Source organism: Clarias gariepinus, chromosome 12, assembly GCF_024256425.1.
Source record: "Clarias gariepinus isolate MV-2021 ecotype Netherlands chromosome 12, CGAR_prim_01v2, whole genome shotgun sequence".
Taxonomy (NCBI): Eukaryota; Metazoa; Chordata; class Actinopteri; order Siluriformes; family Clariidae; genus Clarias; species Clarias gariepinus.
Window position 1 is genome coordinate 28,711,190 of NC_071111.1, and position 25,121 is coordinate 28,736,310.

The 25,121-nt window shown below is 38.8% G+C and overlaps 1 protein-coding gene across 1 annotated transcript in view; it reads right to left on the bottom strand.

Annotated features, from left to right (window-relative positions):
• LOC128534539 (gastrula zinc finger protein XlCGF17.1-like) overlaps positions 1 to 25,121 on the bottom strand; it is a 172,961-nt gene that overhangs the window by 102,354 nt on the left and 45,486 nt on the right. The gene's annotated exons all lie outside the window — the stretch shown is intronic.

The window sequence follows — 25,121 nt, forward strand, 5'->3', positions numbered from 1 at the left end:
ATCTGGACCAAATTTTTTTTTCATTACCAGAAAATCTTATATACTGTACTCCCTAACAAAGTCAAGCCCTTATTCTGAGGAGTTTCACAAAACAAATTTTCTTACTTTTACTATTAAAAATATACCTATAGTTTAAACTTTTGATATTTTGCCATGCAAGTTCTCCCAGTGTTCAAGTGATCTCCATTCATGATTTTTCCCCCCTGAACAAAATTCTTCCAAAGTTGATGGTTCAGTACTCTCCTTCAAAGATATGGTCATTTCAAGGTTACTTAACCTAGTTCAAGAAATTTAAAACCTATTTTATTATTTCTTTGCTTAATTAAGCCCAATGAATTCACCCATCTGATGTCGATTTTATATATATATATATTTTTGTTGTTTAGGCATATTTAGATATGACAGCAATACATTACCACGTTGTAATGGTGTTACGGAAGAGACTCGTGTCTTTAAAGACGATCTGATGAAGCAAAACTCTTCCCGCACTGTGAGAGGGCTAAAATTTGTCCCTGTTAAAGAGAGCTTTCACAGAACACGAAACTGCCATCCCAAGCACTATCGGCTGAACAAAGGCATGAGTGCAACACCCAAAATCAGTTTGCGCTGATGATAAAATTATGTTGTGCAAAGTGGAGTGATGTCCAAACCTTTGCCGTGAAGTATCAATTGAATAAATGTGTGGCGAAAAGAGTGCTACACCTTATGAACGATAACACAGTGTCTTCCTTTAGGATAACTGAGCAGTGCAGGAAAAAAAAAAACTCTCTGAATAGATTTTTTGTGAAAACGGCTTCCCCGTACAAACCAGAGGTCAAGAAACAAAAAAGAAAGAAAACCCCTGAAGGAGAATGTTCCAGTGTTATTATGGAAGGGGACACTAACTAACACTAACCTCCTCCCCACCCATCACCATCTACTCCGCTCCTACACATCTGCGATAGTGATGCGCGGGTCGTCTCGTAACCCGCGGGTCGGGTTCGGGCGGGTAAAGAAATTGTCACTTTATTTGCGGGGCGGGTTGGGGCGGTTCATTAAAAACAAAAATTAAATAAAAAATCCATGTATGTTGCGTGCAATTCCCTATAGCCTATATTAAATATTTGGGAATATATATTTTCATATTTTATTAAGTTCTTTGATAAGGTTACGTCATGTGACAAGTCACAAAAGCGCCAAGCAGCTACCGCTGCCAGTCACATCAAAAACAAAGAAATAAAAGTGAAGATGGAAGATGAGGTGCGGGAGAAATTGAGGTCGGGAATTTACATCATTAAAAGTAAAAAGGGTCAGGCTGCTAAATCTAATGTTTTAGAATTCTTTTTTTGCACAGCGAACGTAAAAACGCTAAATGAACATTTCCATGTGATAAATGGAAAAAAAATGTTAGTGGTTATTTAGCGTAGGCTGTAAACTGTAGGCCTGCCCTATACAAATCTAAAATAAAAAAATTGTTTAGCCTAGAAAACACTGCTTTGTAAATGTTTAAAATGTGTATCATTATCTTGTTATTAATATGACCTGATTTATCGTCCATATTTATAATCATATGTTTTTGCCAGTTTACAGGGCGATGTTTCCAAGCACTTTCAGGCTGAAATAAAGGCTGTTTTCATTTGAATTACAATGCCTAGTATGTCTATTTAATGGTCGCGGGTGCTGGGCGGGTTGTAAAAATAGATACAGTGGTGCGGGGCGGGGCAAATAATTTCATAAAAGCGGGACCTGCGAGTTGGAAAAATACCTGACCCACGCATAACTAATCAGCGAGTCTCCCTCAGAAAGGTACGTGAACAATACATGAAAAATTCAAGTGGTCGCTCTCTCCTGTACATTTTTTTTTATTATTTATTATTTTGTATAACTAATGTTTTTTCATACTTTGTAATCTAAGGAATCAAAAGTCAAATATAGTTCACAGTGATGGAGAATAGATAAATTCTATTTACATGTAATTCTATGAAAAAAAAAAAAAACCTAAATCTGTGTATGACCAAATCGGGGCATTATGAACAGAATTTGTTTATTCATGTTTAGAAATGTAAAATGAATTTGTAGTGAACCACCAATTTAAAACACCTCAAGCACTTTTCATCTAAACTTACCTCAGACACAACAAGCTAATAGTTTTAAATCCTTCTCATCAAACAGTCTCTGTAGAAATCTACCAGTAAAACCTCAGTGTAGACCTTCCCATTCCACAGTCACGGTTTCTTCTTGTTTATTGTTTCTGGCGGCTGGCAACCAACTTATAGGTGCATTACTGACACCTGCTTGACTGCAGGGTGAAATATAACCTTAAATTAGATTCTATCTCTTAAGCTAGTTTTGTTTATATAATCTAGGGGTGGGCGATATACTGTAACCAAAATCTTCACGGTAGAAGCAATTATCTACCTTGATAATGATATATATATCACAATATAGCAATTTGTATCTGAAAATGCATAAATAAAAATTCAAACACAAAGAAACTGTTTCACATAATGTAAATGTATTTAAACTGTGAATTGCTGAGGTTTGCAGCATTTTTTTACTTTGGCCATATTCGTTTGGATGCTTGGATTTCAGATGATAGAAAAGGTTTGACGTGTTTCCACCACTTGTTAAAAAAGTGCACTTGCGTACCTTGCAAATCACGTTCATCACATTCGTATCACTTTTCATATACCCAAACCAATTCCACACCACAGACGATGCATCTTTTTTGTCACATGTAAGCAAACTCACTGCTGCTGCACCGTCTTCTTCCATTGTCAAAGCCAAACACATCAAAAGTGGGATGAAATCGTGGCACCCGATTGAACCAAATATCTGCGCGGCCCAGTGGACAGCACAGCGCGACTATCTGGATAGCGCAGAGATGATCTGGTTTCGCGCAGCCCGGTGGATCGCGCAGCACGGACCAACTTAAGCAGCGCCGCTCGAATCACAAACCTGCGCGACCCACTGTTTTTTATTTAAAAACTATTTATTTAAAATGTCAGGCTCAACGAACTCACATCTGCTATTAGCAAGCGCGACCATATTTATGCATCTAATCCTTCTCCGGAGTTGTACAATCAGCGTATTGATTTAAAATCAGAATTTGATCTTTCAACAAAAGAAACAGAACATATGTTTTTATAGACTCAGGGAACGTATTATGAATATGGTGATAAATCAAGTAAATTGTTAGCACATCAGCTAAAACGATAGCATGCCTCACGCCTAATACCACAAATTAAAAATAACTTAAATATTATCACTGCTAATCTCATAGAGATCAATGCAGTTTTTAAATCATATTACTCCTCCCTTTATAAATCTGAATGCCTTAAAGATGATATAAAATTTAATGATTTCCTTCGAAGTATTAATATTCCTGTTATTGATACAATATGTGTAAGGGAATTGGACACTCCATTATCTCTTGAGTAAACCATAGTTTCAATTAAGGCAATGCAGTCTAATAAAGCTCCAGGCCCAGACGGTTTTCCAGTTAAATTTTTATAAAAAGTTTATAGATAAATTGGCACCATTGCTTTTTAACCAAGCCTTAATTGCTCTTCTTCTTAAAAAGGGAAAGGATCCCCTTCAGTGTGGATCATATAGGCCATTATCATTGTTAAATTCTGATGTGAAAGTTCTGGCTAAAGTAATTGCATCTCATTTAGAAGATGTTTTACCACATGTTATATCTGAGGAGCAGACTGATTTTATAAAAGGACGGCATTTGTTTTTTAATTTGCAAAAGAATAAGAAATCAGGAAGGGGGCAAATAGTTTTTCACACCACAGTATATCTTTGTAAGCCTTAAAACAAGTAATGATTAGTTAACTGAGAGAACTAATGACGACAGACTAAGAGACATGGTTTTAAAATCAACAATACTAGATCAAGGACTAGAGTCCAATCAAGTAGCTCTTTTAGCCATTTAGAATAAATGAGATCATGGAACTTTGTAACTTTATAACTTTATTAATGACTAAATAACTTGCTTCTTGAAAAAGTTCACAATATTTGGGAATTGGGTAAAACTCATCATAGCCCAACACCCATCCCTTATCTTGATGTACACCGCCTCATCAAAAGAAGCTTTGATTACTGCACACACAAGGTGTCCAGTTCATGTGTGAAAATGATTCCTCATGCTCCCAGAACCATTCTTTCACAATCTGAATACTGCAATATGGCTGCGACATCAGGGAAGGAAAAACTCCATAGATTGAATAACCAGGTCATTCAGTAAATTTAGGTTGTCAGCTAACTTAATTTTATTCCCACACAACGTTGCTGACCCAGATTCACCACTGCCCTCCAGAGGATGGCCACTATAAACCTAGCTATAACCTATATAAACCATATAGACCTGATGCGTCTATTGCTCTGGGATAGGCTCAATCTGGACTCAGACCACATAACCTCTTTCATTGCCCCAAAATCCAATCCAATCTTTATGCTCTCTACCTAAGAGTTCTCATCATGTGTGTATAGAAATGGTCTTACTTTCACTATTAAAACATACCTATGATTTAAACTGTTGACATTTTCCCATGCAAGTTCTCCCAGTGTTCAAGTGATCTCTATTCATGATTTTTTCCCCTGAACACATCTCCTTCCAAGATATGGTAATTTGAAGGTTATTTAACCCGGTTCAAGGAATTTATAAACTCTTTGATTATCTCTTTGCTTAATGAAGTCCAATGAATTGACCCTTCTAATGTCGATTTTATAATTTATAAAAAACACTTTCCACACTGAGAGCGGAGATATAGCTTCTCTTCCGTGTGAACTTTCTGGGCTTTTTTTCTGATTACTTTGGTAACTAAAGATCTTCCCATAACTCGAACACTGGTTATTTTCCTCGTTTATTTATTCATGAGATATTCAGACCAGAGAATGCTTTCTTAGTACTTCTCATATTTAACCTTAATTTGAGGAGAAGACTTGGTAAATGATGATAGTCCCTAAAGGAAAAAAAAAGACACAACGTTGATGACATTCTTAGGCATTTTCCAAATAAAACTGACCTGTTTTTCACCCCCAACTTTAAATAAAACATATTAGATCATTATTAGAAATTATCACAGGTTGTAAATGGGCAATAAGTGTTGATGCGCTGCATAAAATACTGTCCTCTCATTGACATAAGTATCACCTGTGGGTCTGAAAGCCAATCAAAGAGGGTGTGGCCTAATGTATGTAACACTGAGTAAACATTATGTCATAACAGCAAAAAGAAATACCAAAAGGTGGTTGGTTCTAGCTGCAATTGCTTTTTTTTTTTTTAAAAATTGCCAATTTTTTCATTCAGTCCTAAATTAACAGGCTCATAGTTCATTTAGGACTGAAAATCTTCCTACCTCAGAGTACGATATAATAGTTCATGAAGCTTCCTACACTTCTTTTTCAGAGAGAAGTAAAGTAGGCTGCATGTTATACTTGGTGTTGTAATTTTGACAGATTTTTGTAGTTTTAACACTAGAAGCACTGCACCAGTGTCACCTACTTTTAACGCGATTCACCGGTCATTTGACCGCCTATTGTTTTGAATGGGAAGCTGTCGCTGACACACAATGATCACTAGATGGCGCTTTCACCAAAAGAAAATAGTTTAGCTACAAGATCAACTTGCACTTAGACAATTTTTTAATAAACAATTTTTTTTTTTTCATATTTAACTGAGAAAACCTACTACAGAGTCTCTAGGGGAGTCACTAAGTTTCCACTTATTTTTAAAAATGTTTTGAGAAAATTCATTAGTTCGTTCATTCTATTTGAAGCTTCTGAACGTCTCGGATGTCAAAACAATGTAATGCCCCCTCCTGAGGATATAAAGCTTTATTATTATTGCTTATATATTGCTTATTATTTATGATTTACTACAGCAGATAATTAACTATGCTATGTCATATCCAAAGCAAACACCACGATTATGCCACGTTATGTTCAGTGTTGCTAGGCAATGGACCACATGCCTAATCGGGAATGTGGAAATGATGTGTGGGCACTCAATGAAAACTAAACCAAAGATTTTGGTTACACGGGGTGTAACATCTGCATAGTGACACTAAACAGCTGAACAACTTCACTTTTTCGTTTACCTCTAAAAAAAAGGTGTGTTCCGTTTGTTTATATTTAGAATTTTTATAACAGTACAAGAAGATAACAGTGAAATGTAAAAATAGTAAAAATAGAGATGCAGATTCCAAGTGTATAATATGCATGCTATATATATATATATATATATATATATATATATATATATATCCTTTCTGGTAAATCAAAATCAACTGCATATGTAGTTTATTTACAGTAATTCATAAAAACAAGATCAAAAGGCTGATAAATTTGCGCACAGAAATGAGCAGATTTATCGATAAAACTGCAGACATACTCTCCCTGAAATGCAACAAACAAATATATAGTCTACTCACTGAATACAACGCGACAGCGCGCTCCAAGGTGAACACCCACAGAACCCCAGTTACTGTAATCCTACTTCTCACCTTTCATTCACAATAGGTTATCAAACCGGTTTCGCTGATGGGGTAATTCGCTGTATTGGGGGTTTTAAAACAAAATAACAAGACCAAGCTGACGTGTCTGCCTAAAATGTATTTCGCCAGCAAAACATAAAATAAATAGAAAATAAAATGTTAGATGGTACCAATTAAATCAGGCTTCATAGTTGGATTTGATACTTTGAGTATAATTCATACATTTACTAAATATATATTTAGATTTTTTAAAATAACGAAAATCGATGTCTCCGTTTCCTTCTTCCTTCCATTTGTCCGCATCACCATTCTTTCCTCGTTTTAATCTGTATATTTAAGTAAAATATATTTTGCATAATGGTCTAAATATTCCTTTTTATTTATGGACAGGTGTATTATGATTGATCTGCATTATTGCATTATGTTTCAAGACATGCTTCATTTACTTTAGTTAAATTTACACATTTACACCTTACAGCGTGGACACACTGAAATCCAATGCCAGAAAAAGAAAACAAATCATCTGATCAATAAAATATAAAAGCTTAGTGTAAGGATTTCTTGAATTTTGGTAGACCCCCTTTGGTCTACTCAGTGCTCCGCCTGTATTCTGCTGTCCCGCCTGAGCTTAGGGAACCCCTCAATGAAGCACACAAGTCAGTGTTTAGTGAGACGTTCAAAGTTTATTGTGGGAGACAGGAGTATATATACGCACACACACAAAGAACCAAAGAAAAGGTGGATGCGGGAGTGTTTACATCCAGTCTGGAATGCTTTTAAAAGATAAGGTAAAGAAGAACATAAATTTAGGAGTAGCTCTGCATTTACGAGCGTTTAAACAGTTTTACGACCTTTAACATAAACTACTATAGAATGTGTTTATTGAAAGTGTAGCTTGTGTTGTGGTAAAGAAAGACAATCTGTTCTCACGAACACAGAATATCATGAAACACACTAAGAATTAAATATTTCCTACAATTCCCCCCTTTTATTCATAAGAAACATCGTTGAATAAAACTCAGAGCTTTTAAGAAGTCGCCGGCGGACAATAGGCCATCGGACGCGGCGCAGGAACATACCTTGAAACATACTCATACAAAGAATTTTGCACACAACGAAGAATACACAGAAACATGACAGGTTGAGTGCAAACACCTTGTGTGTCAAAAACCTTGTTCACAATGTCAAACTCATAAATAACTACTAGTGGTGAACTATTGCCTGTCTTGACGCTACAGTGCTCAGAGTGCGGGCACGCCCAATCTGCACTCGTCCCACCTCACGAGGCGCTAAGACACCACCAGGAATGGTACACTAATAGCAGAAGTAAAGTCGTCCCGTGGCGATGGTCACTCCATCAAGGTCACGTCATGGGTTGGACATCACTGCAGCATGTCTTTAGTCTAGGAAACAAAAATCACAGAGACAGAAAGATAATAATACACACGCATTTATTTATCTTTTGGTCTCACGCCGACAGGACATCTCTTCAGCCTAGTAGCATGAATCCACTGTGGAAAAAGATCAGTTAGGATAGCAATACGAGTAATTGCGATTATTTCTGCTGGTCCGTACACTTAGAGTCGACTATTTTGTCATATTTTTGTGTTTATTAGATTAAACTAAAACATAAGTACAGTGGAACCTCAGATGACGAGCATAATTCGTTTCTGAAGTGGGCTCGTATTCCAGAACACTCATAAACCAAATTTATTTTTCCCACAGGAAATAATGGAAACTCAAATTATTCATTTTATAGCCCCAAAAAATAAATATAAAAATAATTAACACAAAATATAAAGTAAAAATAAAACAAATTAACCTGCATTTTACCTTTAAAGAAAAACGTAAAAATAAATCCCGACAGATAAGTGTTTCCGTTTGTGCACGCAGGCACTGTGTGTGTGTGTGTGTAATGTGTGTGCGCACACACACACACACATTAACGGAGAGACCATTTTTAAAACCGTTTAAAAATTTGAACATCGCTAGTCACACTCGCGTGAGCACATACTAACGGAATCAATGCTGTTAAGTAAAACAACAACAACAACAAAAACAAATTAACCAGCACCTTACTGACAGAGCAGAGTTTCTGTGTGTTTGTTTGGGAACCTGAGAGGAGGGGGGCTGTAAAGGCGAGAGTGAGTGTGTGTGTGTGTGTGTGTGTCTGTGTGTGTGTTGGTGTAAGTGAATGAGCGTGTGCATGCACACACACACACACACACTCGCCTTTACAGCCAGGGCTGGACTGGGACAAAAAAATCGGCCCGGGCATTTTGACTAGAGACCGGCCCACTAGGTATTATTGGCAAAGCCATAAAGCCTTTGAAGGAAAACAAACGCTGTTCTGACAGCGATGTACACTGTCCTGTTGGTATATATGTATCAATCTAATAAACTTAAACCTACACCATCCTCCCTATTCTGGTATTCTAAACAGTACTTAGCGGAAAACAAAAGACCGCTTGGTTGAGTTAACCTCCTGAACTATCTACAACACATGGTGGAAACCTGAAATTAAGACAGAAGACTAGAGGTGAGACATGATCATTAATGAGTATTAAAATGAATAAATTACAGATTTAGTGATATTTTCATAAACTATTTATTTACCACATCAACAAACAGCATGGCAGCACAAAATATATTTTTTAAACATGGCAACCTTTAAAAAGTGAAAGGAGACAGAGAAAGAAAGTTGAGAAAGAATAACACTTAGTTGAATTTTTGATGCAATTTTACACACAGTACTGGTAAATTATCTAGAAAATGTTGGAAAATACTGACATCATATACAGTACTTACTTTTTAAGAAATTATGATGGGACCCTGAAGAACAGGACACAAGTGAAAGGACAGAGAAGGGTGAGAAAGAATGGCATTTGTTGGACTTGCTCATATGATCACAGTACTTGTATCTTTATTCCACAAAAATAGCTAAATCATATACAGTAGTACTTACGTACAGTAGGAACTTAAACAGTTGCATGGTCTAGAGAACCCCTTAAAGGATGATTAGACCCTGAAAAACAGGACAGAAAGGAACAACAATTAGATAAATAATAAAATCTATTAAGGATAGATTGTGATTGAACTGTATCACTAAAGACTATTTACTCACTGCATCAATAAAAAGTCACCCACAACACTTCCACCGCAGCAACACTGAACATATCTTAACATATGGTAACCTTTAAGAAGTGAAAGGACAGACAGCGAAGGGTGAGAAAGACTTGCACTTAATGGATTTTTTCAGACGATGACAATACTGGTATGTTTACTCTAGAGAAATGGTTGAATCATATTCTATATAGTACTTACTTAAAATGAACCCACTTCAGGCTTCCAAAATTGACTGACAGTCTGAAATGAAACAAAGACAGATTAAGGCTGTAAGAAAACATGTTTATAAATGCCTAATACCCCAATCTCATATTTATTCTATCTACTGTCTTATGCATTAAAACCTATTAAGATGGACACATTCTAAGCATTTTCTGAGCATGTGACATGTTTGAAGTGAAGATAAATACTAAACCTATTCATTTACTTTCAGGCAATAACAATAAAGTTAAATTTAATCTTAACTGATACATAATGATAATTTTATTTCACCTAACCAGGTTACAAAAGCAGCTTTCTCAGCAGGTCACTCTTCTCAGCTACCCTGTCAATGATCATGTCGGAGTCCAATGACATGAGAATGTCCTTTTCAGTGGCCATCAGTATAAACATCTCCAGCCTGTTTCCAGACAGGCTGCTTCGGAGTCTGCTTTTAATGAACTTGAGTGTAGAGAATGTTCTCTCACAGGCAACCTGAGTAAGAGAGAGGGTCAGCAAGTACTTGTATGCCAGCCCAAGTAGATGGTAGGCATCAGACAGCATGTCGAACCGCCTGAGAATTTGATAGCAGCACAGTGGGCAATTCTTGCAAGAATCACAGATTTTGGTCACAATTTCACTTCCTTCGTCCCATTCTTCAGATCTGTCCTCTGCTGTTCTGGTCCTGTAGTCATCTGCCTTTCCCACTGTCCAGCAAAACTTTTCAGTTCTGACTGAAGGTTATTTACTGTAGCCATGCTGTCAAATTTGAGGAGACATGTGCTGAGGTTTTAAAGTGTTTTGAAGTGCATTACTAGGAAGAGAAACTGTTCTGACCTGGCTAAACTTCCTGGGGTCCAACCATGCCAAATCTGCCACAAGAGGGCCATTTGTGACAAATCGTCTGTGGATTGCTTCAATAACTATGTGTGCACTTTTACCTCATAGGTTTTCTCAGCATTGATTTGCAACTCATCTTCAGTCATATCTCCAGCCATGCGTTTTCTCTTCTTGGCTCTCTTTTCAGGAAGTGCAGCCTCCACTTCCATGTCTGTGTTGTCCTCCCTCTCCTCGAGTTTCTGATTTGTCTGTTTCACAAATGTGTCTGCAGCTGCCTGTACAGTTGGGAAGTCCCTGGCGATACTTTTGAGGCTATCTTGTGTGGCAGTCACCATATGATGGGCAGAGAGAATGTCCATCCCCTTTGACTGGAGGTACTTCGACAGAGGAGTTGTTTGCTCAAACACTCAGAAATATCTGTGCTGTTAAGACAGTTTTATGCTTCAAGAGACACCCTTTAAAGCCTTGTGCTTTGGCACGAACAGCTGGCTTTTCTTTTTCCCTCTTTTCAATGGCTTCCAGCATGAGCACTACATCAATGAAGAGGCCATCATCTGGTTTTCCAAAATGTCCAAAGATTTTTTGGAGGACATCATGCTTGGCCCACCACCGTGTCTTACCTATTGGACTGAGGCGTCTGTGTCTTGTCTCTTCCTGGGTTTGTTTCTCCCACAGATTAACCCTGTGATAGGACTCCTTGAAGAACACAACTATGTCATTAAGTAAATTTAAGAGTGATCCACTTTCAATGACACTTTGTGTTGTGTCAGCAAGCACAAGATTAAGTATGTGTGCATAGCATCACACATGCACATGAGTTGGAGACTGGGCAGTCATAAGTGCTGAAAAGCCTTTGTACTGGCCCTGCATATTTGAAGCACCATCTGTTGCATTCCCAATGCACATGGCCTTGTCCAGATTCAGATGCTCTAAAACTCCAGAAAGCAAGTTTACAAAGTACTGCCCCGTGGATGCTTCACACCTCACTATGGAGACAAGCCTCTCCTGCACAGCCTCAGTAACATACCTGATAATTACTGAACACTGATGATAACATGTGATGTCTTGGGTTGTGTTCAGCTGAACAGAGAAAATCCCAGCTCTCTGGACATCACTGGTGATGCTCTCTTGAATGAGATGGCCAACTGCATCAATCACTGAGTTGACTGTTGTTTTGGAGAGTAGGGTGATGAGAGACCCTCTACCTCTTGATCCACTGGACTGATGCAACTTCTTGCTTTTCTCAATGCAATCATTCAAATGTTCTCTAAGGCACAGATCATACTTGCCTAATAACACAATCAGTTCCAGATAGTTACCATGATCGATAGTGTTATCTTCCAAAGTGTATGCAGCCTCATTCTCCACATGCCTATAGCTGTTGATGTTGCCTTTTGAGCACCTTAAGAAAAAAGCTTTAGCACAGGTCTGATGTGTAGTGCTCTTTTCATGCTCCTCTGTGCGCATATGTACATGTCGCCAGTCACTTATGCCTGTTATAAATGCGCTGGTGTAAGTCCACCTTGTAAATGCCAGACACACAAAGCAGAACAATAAATGGCGTTCTTTGCAATAAGTAAGCCACTTCCTGCTGGTGCCATCTTTACGGCTGAACACCTTCATCACAACTGCATTACTGGTGTTCTGCTGTGGGTGGTAATCTAAGAATGCCTGTAATATGGCGGGTTCAGGGCGAGCAAAGTAATCTATACTCTCTCTCTCCTGCTCTTCCAACTCTCTTTCTTGTTCAATCTCTTTCTCTTGTTCCATTTCTCTCTCCTGCTCTTTTATTTCTCTCTCTTGCTCTATCTCTCTCTCCTGCTCTTGCATCTCTCTCTCTTCTTGCTCCATCTCTCTCTCCTGCTCTTCCAACTCTCTCTCTTGCTCAATCTCTTTCTCTTGCTCCATTTCTCTCTCCTGCTCTTGAATTTCTCTCTCTTGCTCTTCTATCTCCTCTGTCACAGACTTCTCCACTTGTGATGATGGATCAACCTGGTGTAACGTAAGGATTGGCACAATTTGTTGAGATTTTGAGGAGTTCCTCAATAACAAGGTGACCAAAGACTGCATTACAATAATCAGTGATAAAATTGCCTAATTACTGTTTAATAATATCAAACATAAATATAATATAATTAATATTATCAATATAACAATAACGTAGCAAATGCAATATGTTTATTTTTAACCTTTAACTATTAAAGGTTACAAGTGAGGTGGCCCCATACCATATCATAGTTATAACTTATAACATCAAGGTCCAAAAATATTTAAAATTGTTTGGAAACACGCAGACACTAAATAATAACATGGCGGTGCACAACAGTGCAGCGGCTTCTCAAGCTCCCGGTATCAAGCCAAGCCTTATTATCATAATAATAATAATAATAATAATAATAATAATAATTATTATTATACCAGGACCTGAGTCTTAATTTCGTACCAAGAACATGCAAAGTGTATCCTTGTAAAATTACAGGCAATTATCATTCACAAGATTTTGCTGATACATTTTAGCATTAAAGAGAATAAAATAAAAACACAACTTATCAATAAAAAATATATTTATGTATAAAAGACAAAAACATTAAAGTAGTTAGGCTACTTAAAAATCCAAGCAACTTTTATGTTAATGTGCAGCATCGCATCTGGTGAATCCTAATTTGAATCTATCTAAATTATATCTACAAGTGTAGAGGGTTTATGAATTCTTGCCAAATCATTTGGTTTCTCAGTTGGTTTCTGCATAGTGCACTTTATCAATAATGAACACTCAAATATTAAACAACCTATTCAATAATTACATATACCTAACTAATAGGGTTGCCAACTCCCAGGAAAAAATTAATAAATAATATGGATTGTATATGGATAATGGATTTCTATACATTTAACATCAAATGACAACTTTGGTTGTAAGATTTAGATAATTATTTAAAAGCTAGACATATAAAATGAGAATAAGAAAGAAAAGTATTTCTTTGTGCCCTTCCCTTTCCTTGTTAATGCCCTACCTGGCCCCCTGGCAAAACTTTGCTAGACCCGCCCCTGCACAGTTACCAGCTGTCAGCTATGTAGAAAAGGATCCTGGTGTTATTTGTCTCTCAGAAACAGTTCATAACTTCCCTTCAACTCATTCATGTCACCTAAAAGATAAACCTGTTTCCATCACCTGTTCAACTCTGATGATTCAATAAGGACATCTCCTGGTTTCACCTTTATGTTTCTCTCTCACATATTCAAACCGATCATGACTAGCAGCTTTTATGGCTGTGGCTCCAGCAAACAGCTGATAAACCGATCAGCTGATCAACAGGAGAAGGAGGGGGAGAGAATGAGAGAAGCCGAGGCTGCTGCGCAGCGTAAAGACACAGGATAACTCCAGCTTTGTGGGGGTTTTTTGTTTGTTTGTTTTTTCATTCTAGCTAAAATACAGGACAAATCGCGTTCCTTTTCACCTCAATACGTAACGCGTAATATTTTCTCTGAATACGGGACGATTACGTTTTTTACGTATGGCAACCCATACTAACTAACCTTATCAATATTTCACTCTCAGTAACATCATAGCACCAGCATAGAAACTCTGTCATCATGCTAACTAGTACACAGTAGGAGTTATTGTGACTGACTGTAAAATGTTAGCAAGCACAACAAAAATAAGCTATACCTACTTGGTTTATATTATTCAGAAATAATAAAACCGATGACTTGTCACTCTACTTTTCTGCGTTCATGCGGTCTGTGACTCAATATGCACAATGTACACATGCTTCTCACGCCCTTCTGTTTAATGTGTTATACCTAAAGAATGTGTTTAAAAGCTGTCAGGGTGCCTTGCGCACAAAGATTTTTTATTTTTTTGAGACTAATCAGTCTGGCTATAATTAGCCATGTTTTGAGTTGGATTTTGTCTTGCATCTGTTTAGTTATTGTTGTAATGCTGTTTCGTTTTCTGTTCTGTTGGATGTCATGTTTTACCATAGTTCCGGTTTTTGATTGTTCATGTTAAGAGTGGTTTTGTGTTTGTTTGTTTGTTTATTCTTATTGAAAATATCAAGTCTTAACCTCTGCACTTATGTCTCGCCTACAACAACCAGACATACGTGAAATAAGCATGTTCCAACATGGAAATGCAGGAACACCGGAGTCTTCATCACACAAAGATGTTCATCACACCTTGAATATAAAACTAAAATATGCATTAATAACCATAAACTGGACTGTGGTACTTTATGATCAACAGCATGTAATCATCTCTCCTTCAAGGGAAACATCATCATCTCCTGTTTATAATTAATCATTCAACATTTCTTCATTCTTAGTAACATCTGTGTTATAACAGGAACATGAGCAGATATTTACTCATCACATCACTGCTCTTATCCAATCACAGGCTTTGGAGCTTTTTAAATAATCAACACTACTGAGTCATTTAGCTCTTGTTCTACATTTATATTTAAGTGCAGACTTTAAGAACAAGCTGAGGTGAATTTTACAGGAATGACAGAAGACACGGTGTGGAGGTCGGGTGCTGGAAGAAGCATCAGAGTGAGGAAAGTGGCTGCTTAAATACAATATTCTGACTCTGTCTGACTCCCTGTCTTTGGCCTTACCTGAATATTTAATTCACACACTTTACTGAAAAGATATATATATATATATAAAACAGAGTCAAAGTCTAATTAGTTCTTGGAGAAGCATTAGCTCCTTGGTTCATTTACTTTTTAAATCCAGACTATAAATGTAAATATTGTTTATTTAGTATTGATAAGAACAACAGGCCCCGTTTTTTTTTTTTTTTTTTTATGCCTGTAGTCAAGAGCGTAGATTTGCGCTGGACATTGGTGGGGACCTATGACTCCACCAACTTTCTAATATCAAAAAGCATATCACAGACTATAGCCTGCCCTGCTATAATGAATGTGCGTCAAAGCGGTAAAATAAAAATAACAACAACAAAAAAAAAAACACTAGCATTAACGTTAACTGTTGTCGTTACTTTGATAGACTTTGATGGATTCACTAGCAAACTTGAAGTGACTTACACTTTTCTTTGAAAAAAAAAAAAGCTCCTTATGTCCAGCTTTTTTTTTTTGCTGCCGTCATCCTCACATGTATGTCACCCAACACACCTTCTTGCATGGGAAAAGAAATCCACTGCATTTGGCGCTGTTTGTATCTGAACGCAGCCATAGGCTCTCACATGATAACAGGGAAAGGCACAGCCAATCAAAATGTTCATATGTGTTTTGGGGGGCGGGAGGACTCAAGGAGAGAAGGTTGTCCGGAAACACGATGATGGAAAATAGCCGTCCTTTAAAGCTGTCCTGATGGTGAATTATCCTTGTTTTGGAAAACCATTAAAAAAAACTTCACGTTCCAATACAGTGGAAAACAGCTCTGAGACAAAATGGCTTCCAGGATTCCCCTTACAATTTAAAGACACAGAGCAAACACTGATACATTGGACTGAGATTTCTTTCATTTAGTGGTTATGGTTTTTGGCCACATGATGGCAGTGTGGGGAAAGGGGATAGAGATTTCCCATGCCTTTCTTTTAATAAAGGCTTTCTTCTTGCCACTCTTCCTTAAAGGCCATATTTGTGGTGTGTATGACTCATAGTTCAGTCATTTTTGAGAACTGGGACAAAACATGTCCACCAAATAATATTGTGTTTTTCTGTAAAATTCAGAAATAATTTTTTTTTTTTATTTTAATCAATTTTATAAGCTGATTCAAATCAGCATAATGAAATATTGTTTTAAATCTTACTTTTTCAGGCAGTGGTGGCTCAGAGGGCTAAGGCACTGATCAGTAAGATCAGAAGATCGGAAGTTCGATCCCCAGCTCCACCTGGTTGCCACCGTTGGGCCCTTGAGTAAGGCCCTTAACCCTAACTGCTCCAGGGGCGCCGTATCATGGCTGACCCTGCGCACTGACCTAAGTTACGCTGGGATATGCGAAGAAGGAATTTCATTGTACTGTAATGTATATGTGACAAATAAAGGCTTAACTTAACTTAACTTAACTTAAAAGTATTTAGAACTGAAAAAGTACTTGAACAGACCAAGGGCTCACATTTTTAAATTGCTAAAAAAATTATTAAGACATATGAAAAAAATCACTTCTTGCATCCTAAGTAAATTAAATACATATTAATTAATGGTTGTTGAAATTAATTCATTACTTTTTGACTTAAATTTTTAATTTGCTGAATTTGTGTCCTGAATTTCTGTCAACACCATTAGACATTTATAAAAAATAAATAAAATCTGGCCGTCTTGCAGTCAACCGAAACTCCAAGCACCTGACTCCGTTTGTTCTATAAGCTGTTCAAATGCTTAGGTTCTTGTAAGTTTGATCATTTTTGGATATTTGTAAGATATGACATTGATAAAGCTGTGGTCCTAACTATAACATGTCAACACCGTACAGTATCTCTTGAATTATATTGAATGAAGTTCAAGCACATTAAATATGCATCTAGCAAATTATGCAAAAAAAAAAAAAAATGGCTGCCACATACATTTCAGATGTTATCTAGCATAACGTGGAATTTTGTCAACACTGTCAGAGGTCCACACTCTCAGGTAATTCACCTGATGGTGGTAACTTATTGTGTCACAGTGTTTACAAATCTATCCAAAGTAGGTTTAATTTCACAATTTAAAATACTTTTTACATTTTCTTCAGCAAACATTAGTTTCTGTTAATTTCCTGTTAGTATAAATCTATTATTTTGTTTAAAGAATGATTTATTGCTTTAAAAGGGCACACACACATACACATACTCATTCACACACTATAGGCAATTTGGTAATGCCAATATTGACATGTCTTTGGACTGTGGGAGGAAACCCACCAGAGAATCAAACCCAGACCCTAAAGGTACAAGGTGATGCAATGCTGGCCACAATGTGAACCATGCCACCTAAATCATAATTCAATGGTTTTAAAAATATGAAAGCTGGATTTCTAAAGAGTTGTTTAAAAATATTTTGACGATGTGAAAATTGATTGAAAAATTTAATGTTGCATAAATGTTTACAATACAATTTAACCTGTAAAACCATTTTTCAAAAGATCTCTTCTCTTATAACTTGCTAGAGGTTACCTGTGGCCCCGCCCATGTACAGGAGCTTTAGTCTCGGCTTTGCCGTGTGCAGATCCCGATACGTGCGTGCTGCCATAACCTGCGAATGGAGCCTGCAGTCAACTCGCTGTCGCTCCTCACGCTGCTCCATTGTTTCAGCAGCCCCTACTTCTGCCTGTCGTATGCTCTAGTGACAGTGAAGCTCTGAAGCTTGTGTCGAATGAACTTTACATTTACTTCTTATCTAATATATGGGAAATTAGGAAAATGCACACAAAAACTATTGGTTTATAATAATGACCGCAATACATCTCATTATAATAAAAAAAAGAAAAAAACATAAGGAGTTCCCTATTCTTCTTTGCTTTTCCTTTGTTCTAGTTCTTTACTTACTGTAATTTTCAAAGATTTATAGATAGTGATTATGTGCATAAAAATTTTTAAACAACAACAACATATACACACATAACGGACACACGACTGTAAATGATGAATGCAACATTACTGTTTGTAATTGTACTGATTGCGATGTTACAATCTATTTGTTACCCAAAATCTTTCTACTAGATGTCAGTACAATGAGTCCTTAAATGAAGCTTCATGAAATAAGTCTTTTGGTGAAACTATTGGCTGGGAGGACTCGACACCTAAATGAGGCTTCATTTCACCATCACTAGAATGTGCCTGTCGTTGTTGATGCTCTGCAGTCTGACCCAGGCTTAACCCTGAGCTTGGTCTAATGTTCCCATTGTTGTTGCCTTCTGTTACATTCGGTGAGCAATGCCTGTGACATGAACGCAGTGTGAAGTAAAAGTTGATGATGCAGCCCACTGTTAAAACCTTTGACGCCCATAGTAGGACGTAAAAGCTGATAATTGCATACAAATCTCTGTTGTATATATAGATGACAAAACCATTAGATGTGTGTCAATATCGTCAGGTAAATATAAAAGGCAAGGTTGGATTTCTTTGTCATAACTTAGAGGCAGCTGGTTTTTATCTAATTAAATAGTATTTAAAGATGCTGCATTAAATATTTAGTTAAAAAATAAATAAAAACTTGGCTGTTAGATGGTAATGTTTTAAACCTATGTTTTGAAGAAAATTTTAATAAAAATTTAATACATCTTATAATGTCTGATGGTGTCTACAAAAATCCTGTAATGCACTGATAAGGTTGTTATTTGTACAAACATTACACAACTGGGAGGTTGTTCCAAAACAGGGATTGATAACTCATACCTCACTGTTCAACAATGTATATATATTATGTTTTTAGAAATAATAGTATTTTTTCACATTAAAAACATGTTTTATCCCAGTTGTCAAGAATGACTGCCGTAGAACAAGTCTTGATATCCAATGCATGGTTGCCTCCTTATGTTAATTTATATCTTTAAGATACACGCCGTTGCATGTAACATCAGACCACTAGAAAGGCACTCTCTGGTAGGCAGCCCGCCTTGGTCACGGCTTTCTTAGATCGCTTCTCGGATGTGGTCTTGGCTGGCTCAAGCATGGTACTGCTGCTTTTCTACAACACTGTAAAAAAAATCATCTGGCCCTTTATGTACAGGCTATATTGTAATTAAGCGCAAGCCAAGAACAGATTTAGAATGGTCGACATTGCAAAACTCCTCAAATGAGAGGACTTCCACCACCCTACTCTCTTTCTGTTATACCTCCTTCAACCCACCTTACTCTCTTTCTGTTATCCCCCCCTCCCCTCCGTTTTGTGTCCCTTCCCGCCAACTTAGAATCATGACATTGAAAGGTTAGAAAGAGAAAATTATAAAATATTTCGACTAGCTTAACACATCCTCCGAACAACATACACAAATATGCACTGATCTATTTAAAAAACATATCTATAGTTTATGAACATCTAGCTCTCACACCTTCGCCCCCCCGCTGTACCTACAGTACACACAGTCTTTACATATGCATCATTATTAAACCTTTAAAAGGCATGTACCTGTTGAAATGGATTGTATTTGTTTACATTCTAATGACATGCTTCTCTAAATCATTTTGTCGTTTATTCACACACACACACACACACACACACACACACACACACACACACACACACACAAAAAACAGATTAGAGCTCTTTTACTGGATATATGGGTGGCTCTTAAGAGCCGTTGTGTTTGCGTTGTTAGAGCGTTTAACGGTTGAAGCCGAGGAGGTGCTCTTGTTTTTTTAGAGCGTAAATCACATCCAGGGCAGTGACAGTCTTTCTCTTAGCCTGCTCGGTGTAGGTAACGGCGTCGCGGATCACAATCTCTAGAAAATCTTTCATCACACTGCGAGTCTCCTCGTAGACCAGGTCTACGGCTGAGTTGGTGATTTCCTGGAAGTCATCGCAGTGAACCTTGCGGTAACGCTTGCCGCCTCTTCTGCCTAGTCCTTTATCACCGTTGCCTTTTCCTGACATTGTGCATCTATCGTGAAGTGAATTCAGTCAATGAAACAAACCGCCCAGCGACCGCATATGTATATCCCTTCAGAGGACCTACTTGAGACCAGACTAGGTGGGTAGGGCTAATACCAACGGTTGTGTAATAAAATGCTTTTAGTAGGTTTTCCCCTGTAACTGTAGGAGGAGCAATATAATTCTTCCTTAAAGATATGTAACATGCATGATTGTATTTCATACCAAATAAATCATAGTGATATCCAGAACGCTGTGTATCTGTTACTTCCGGGTGGCCTGGCCAAGCATCACTGCTGCCTTCATCAACCCAATGGATCTCTTAAGAGCCACATATGTTTTCTGTAAAAAAGTGATTTCCTGACATGTGTATGTGTGTGAGAAAGAAAGAAAGAAAGAAAGAAAGAATGAAAGAAAGAAAGAAAGAAAGAGAGAGAAGTACTGTAGGTGGAGGGGGTAGGGTGGGGAGAGATCTCTGTTCACCGTTGGCGGTATTTGTGGTGTAACTCCCACGTGTGTTTGGCTCTTTGAATAATTATTGTGCAGTAGGGTTATTAGCAGAAAGTGTGTGTTAAAGTACTTTCTGCTAATAACAGTGTGTGTAGAAATTTACACTCTGTTCATACAAGCTAGTTTAGAATTATCACACACACACACACTAGCCGACAATAACCTGAACTACTTAACAATACTCATTCAAAGGGCTAAACATATGCAGGAAAGTACCGTGAATACAGCCAGGGTGAACAGAGCCCCGCCACTTCCGTTTCCTCTCTTGCTTTCTTTTCACTCACACGTACATGACAGGAAATCACTCTTTCACAGAAAACATGGGTGGCTCTTAAAAGAAATGTTGGGATGATAAATGCAGCAGTTATGAACTTTATATGGATAAAAATATGGTAATTAACAAATATAACAATGTTCAATTGAAATTATGTCTACATCTTTAAATAAAAAATCTTTAACGATGAGTACATCATACGATTCAGTACATCACTTTGTCAACTAGGGTTGTTATACAATATTTTACCTATAGAAGTAATGTCCATTATTACTCAGTATTAATCCTTTTGGAAGTGCATCTTAATTTTTTGGTAGAATTGCAAGACTACCACATGAGGGTGGAAGGCCTGCTATGCTCTCCCAAAGGCTCTCATTGTTGATATGGTAATTCAGAACAATGTCATCTAACTGCCTGATGATGCAGAGAGTAGTTATTTAAAATGTGAACTTTAAAGAAATCGATAGTGTCAGTTTTTTCTACCACTGACCCTGCACTTACTGGTATGCTTTGAGCACAACTCAGAAAGGGAGTGGTGCTCAATGTGCAGTGGGGCTCTTCCAAGATGGCGCTGGTGAGGTCGGCTGCCGTCACGACTGCTCCGACATGGAGTCTTGAGACTTGAGGGAGAACAAAGGACGCGACGTGAAGCGGCGGCCCCGAGGGAAAGGAGCCGGCGTCAGGAACAGGCTGAGAGCCCGTGCACACAGCACACCTCTGCCTAGCATCCTGCTTGCCAACGTCCAGTCACTGGAGAACAAACTCGATGACCTCAGGGCCAGGGTAAAGTTCCAGAGAGACATTCGGGACTGCAATCTCCTCTGCTTCACCGATACGTGGCTGAACCCAGCGGTGCCGGACCACGCCATCCAGCCAGCCGAGTTCTTCTCGGGTTCACCGCATGGACAGGACGCGGGGCACGGGGAAGTCAAGGGGAGGCGGCGTGTGTTTAATGGTGAACAGGAGCTGGTGCAACAGCGCGAGTGTTGTTCCTCTTACACGCTCCTGCACACCCAAGCTGGAACTACTGTCCATCATGTGTCGTCCTTTTTATCTACCTCGAGAGTTCACATCGGTCATAATCAGTGCCACTTACATTCCACCACAAGCGGACACGGACACTGCCTTATGCGAGCTGCATGAGGCACTCACACAACACCAGACACAGCACCGGGACGCTACGCTTATTGTGGCGGGGGACTTTAATAGTGCCAACCTCAAACGCGCAGCACCGATCTTTTTTTAACACATCACCTGCCCCACCAGGGGCGAAAGGACACTGGACCATTGCTACACTATGGTCAAGGACGGCTACAAGGCACAATCTCGTCCACCATTTGGTAAATCCGACCACGCTGCCATCTTCCTCATGCCAAAATACAAACAAAGGCTGAAACAGGAAGTTCTGGTTCAGTGGGAGGTCGCGCGCTGGACGGACCAATCTGTGGCCGCGTTACAGGACGCACTTGATGACGCAGACTGGGACATGTTCAGAAACAGCTCCGATGACGTCAGCGTGTTTACGGAAGCGGTTGTGGGATTCATCGGGAAACTAGCGGATGATACCGTAGAGAAAAAGACTATCAGAATGTTTCCCAATCAGAAGCCGTGGGAAGATACAACCATCCGCGGCGCTCTGAGATCTCGCACCGCTGCCTACAACGCGGGACTTGCGTCGGGGGACATGGACCTGTACAAGGCTGCATCTTATAACATCTGGAAAGCGGTGAAAGAGGCAAAGCAGCGCTACGGGAGGAAACTAGAGTCACAACTCCAACAGAGTGACTCTAGGAGCCTGTGGCAGGGACTAAGGACAATAACGGACTTAAAGCACCAACATCCGGTATGACAAATGCGAACGTGACTCTGGCAGACGAGCTGAATACTTTCTATGCTCGCTTCGAGCATAGAACGTCAAACCGCTCCACAGACGATGCAATCTCCCATCTCCTACACACATCACTCACTCACCTGGACACTCGGAGAGGGAATTATGTTAAAATGCTCTTCATCGACTAGCTCTGCATTTAATACCATAATTCCCTCCACACTCACCACCAAGCTGGAGCACCTGGGACTCAGCTCATCTATGTGTCAGTGGATCTCCAACTTCCTAACTGGCAGACCACAGGCAGTAAGGATGGGTGGACATGTCTCAGCCTCCCTCACTCTCAGCACTGGAGGCCCCCCGGGGTTGTGTTCTGAGCCCCCTGCTGTATTCTTTGTACACCTATGACTGCGTAGCCACTACCAACTCCACCGCCGTCATCAAGTTTGCTGACGACACTGTCGTGGTCGGTCTGATCACGAGTCGGCCTACCTGGAGGAGATTGAAAATCTGGAGAACTGGTGCCAGAGGAACAATCTCCTCCTGAACGTCAGCAAGACAAAGGAGCTAATAGTGGACTTCAGTACAAAGCAGGTGAGGACCTACCAGACCCCCGTCATCAACAGGAGCCCAGTGGAGAGAGTGGACAGCTTCAGATACCTCGGTGTTCACATCACGCAAGACCTGTCATGGTCCTGTCACATCAACACCGTGGTTAAAAAGGCCCGGCAGCATTTGTACCACCTAAGACGCTTGAGAGACTTAAGACTGCCCTCCAAGGTGCTCAGGAATTTCTACTCCTGCACCATAGAGAGCATCCTGACGGGAAACATCACGACCTGGTTCGGGAACAGCACCATGCAGGACAGACGAGCTCTACAGAGGGTGGTGCGATCAGCTGAGCGCATCATTTGCACCGAGCTCCCTGACCTGCACTCAATCTACACCAAGCGGTGCTGGACCAAGGCCAGGAAGATCGTGAAGGACCTCAGCCATCCCAACAATGGACTGTTCTCTCTGTTGCGGTCAGGAAAGCGCTTCCGCTCCCTGAAGGCCAACACAGAGAGACTGAGGAGGAGCTTCTTCCCGCAGGCGATAAGGTCTCTCAACCATACCACCATGCAGAACTAAAACAATATTTTAACATTAATGGACACTATGGCCACATTCACGCACATCTACACTTACAGCTACACCTACATGTTTATGTTTACATTCTAGACCACTGCACAAAGACACTTTAATAAAGCACCTTAATAAGACACTTTTTATGCATATTTGCACACCATATTTCTTCCACCAAATTCCAATTTTTTTAATGTTCTATTGTACAGTATATTTCTATTTTTATTTTATGTACAGTATACTTCTATTTTTATCCTTGTTAAATGTAATTTTTCTACTGTATTTCTTTTATTCATATTTATTTCTTATTATAAGCATGTAATCATTTCACTGCATATCGTACTGTGTATGACTGTGTATGTGACAAATAAAATTTAAATTTGAATTTAACAGCCCACATGAATAAGACAGAGGGAATATGAAATGTTTACAGAAACTGCAATACCACATTGTCACTGAAAGTACAACATTTAGTACTATAAAGAGGCTTTAGCCATCTACACTTGCGATCAAGATTTGGAGTGGTACAGTTACAGATCTTTAGAATTACAGGTCTCTAATGTTTTGCATGTTCTACCTTTTATCAATTATTTCATATAGGGTAATATTTGTTTAAGAATAAAATTGCAACTCCGCCACTGGTGGAATTGAGGTGACTCGAAACAAATATCCCACCCACTCATATGACTATCGACTCACTCATCGTCTATACCACTTTATCCTGTAATCAGGGTCGGTATGGGCTATCCCAGGAGACTCAGGGCACGAGGCGGGGAACACCCTGGACAGGGTGCTAATCCATCACAGGACACACACACACATACATTCATACACTCTCATTAAATCGCACACTACAGACAATTTGGGAATGCCAATTACCCTAATCTGCATATTTTTGGACTGTCGGTGGAAACGGAGTACCCAGAGGAAACCCACCAAGCACAGTGAGAGCATAAAAATTGCACACAGAGACTTCAAAACCCGCTGCTAAGATTTTTCTCTATCTTGCATCATTAATGTTTATTAAATTGATTGTAAATATTTAAATAAACTTTTTGTTAAACCTTTCTCTACTGTATGCATTATGCCATTGGTTTGTGTATAATGCACTTATTATGCTTATTATGAATCTTTATTTTTTATTATTTCCTTAAAAATCCTTGAATATTTTAATGTTGCTGCGACTCCTGGTATCAAATATTAT